Source organism: Myotis davidii, unplaced genomic scaffold, assembly GCF_000327345.1.
Source record: "Myotis davidii unplaced genomic scaffold, ASM32734v1 scaffold164, whole genome shotgun sequence".
NCBI lineage: Eukaryota > Metazoa > Chordata > Mammalia > Chiroptera > Vespertilionidae > Myotis > Myotis davidii.
Window position 1 is genome coordinate 1,422,960 of NW_006296417.1, and position 1,529 is coordinate 1,424,488.

Sequence of the window (1,529 nt, forward strand, 5' to 3'; positions counted from 1 at the left end):
AATAGCTAAAAATAAAGAAATGGGAAAGGAAGGAGCCGTAACAAAGCCGCCAATGTTTCAGCGGTGTGGAAATTTCAAAAACAAACCCTCAGTGTGCAAGCAGCAGGGAGTCTATAGGGACAACACTTCGTGGAAAGCCCCTCGGACGAGTGTTTCATAATTTAGCAGGAGGCGGTTACAGCTTCTGAACTCCCTCCGTTCCTTAGACTCTCCACCCTCAGGATCGAGTCTGTAGATGAAACGCGTGGGCCTTGACCTTGGTGCAGGTCCAGACCCCACCAGCAGCAGTGTGCTCCCTGGACGCGCCGGGATGGTGCATTCCGATTTCCCGAGAGCTTTAAAGGATCCAGCTGTTTCTTCCATGCATTTCATTTGCCGGTGTGGCATCTAAGTATTTTGACAGTTGATTATTTCTTTTACGTTGAAAGTAAGTAAGCCATGGAATAATTTTTTTTTTGTTTATTTTATTGATTTCAGAGAGGAAGGGAGAGGGAGAGAGAAACATCAATGATGAGAGAGAATCATCGATCGGCTGCCGCCTGCACAGGGACAGAGCCCGCAACCCAGGCACATACCCTGACCGGGAACGGAACCGTGACCTCCTGGTTCATAGGTGGATGCTCAGCCACTGAGCAACACCGGCTGGGAAAGACTTTTATTCCCAGAGTGCAGGAAGCCCTGGGCTTGAATGAGAAGCTCTCAGTCGAGTATTCGGTCATATCGAGCTTTGCCGTTAGCATAGTCCCTGTATCTCTATGGAGAGTGGTTTGGTCTTTGCCTCTAAAGTGAATTCAGGCCCAACTGTGGTGGCTCAGTGGTTGAGCATCATCCTGTGCACCAAGAGGTTGCTGGTTCGATTCCCAGTCAGGGCACATGCCCAGGCTATGCAGTCGGTCCCCACAAGGGGGCGTGCAGGAAGAAGCCGATCCATGATTCTCTGTCATCATGGATGTTTTTCTCTCTCCCTTCCTGAAAATCAATAAAAACATTAAAAAAAAAAAAAAGAAAAATCCCAAACCTTCTGAGAGAGGGCAGGCAGGGAGGCTGAGAGCCTCCTAAAACTGCCCTCCCAGAGCGCCTCAAACATGTAAGATTCTGGGAGAAGCCGCGGGTTCCTTGTCTCAAGGTCCGATCAAACTCCGGCCCTGGAGTTGTTATTGTGTGGGATGCATCTGGGCCACACGTGACAAAGGCCAGTCTGTGTCCTGAGTCCCACAGCCACTAGACGGTAAAATTACAGCGTGGGCCTCACACTCCTCGTTTCTGTAAACTGTGATGCTGTCAGAGTAAGAGACGCCCGGGGATGCAAACCTACAATAACACGAGCCTCTCAGGCAAGTAGTCCTTCATTTAAACGCCAATGTCGCGCCTCCCAGCCCCAAAGCTAGTTCATCAAACGGTAGCTTTACCAAGCGGCTTACTTAGCGTTTGACCATTTTTAGCCGTGAAGTCGCAAACATGACTGACACAAGTAGGTTTGAAAATAACATCCAGTGGGCCCTGGCCGGTGTGGCTCAGTGGTTGAGCAT

General features: G+C 49.8%; 1 protein-coding gene across 1 annotated transcript in view; it reads left to right on the forward strand.

Moving 5' to 3' along the window:
• ADAMTS17 (ADAM metallopeptidase with thrombospondin type 1 motif 17) overlaps positions 1-1,529 on the forward strand; it is an 86,058-nt gene that overhangs the window by 41,519 nt on the left and 43,010 nt on the right. The gene's annotated exons all lie outside the window — the stretch shown is intronic.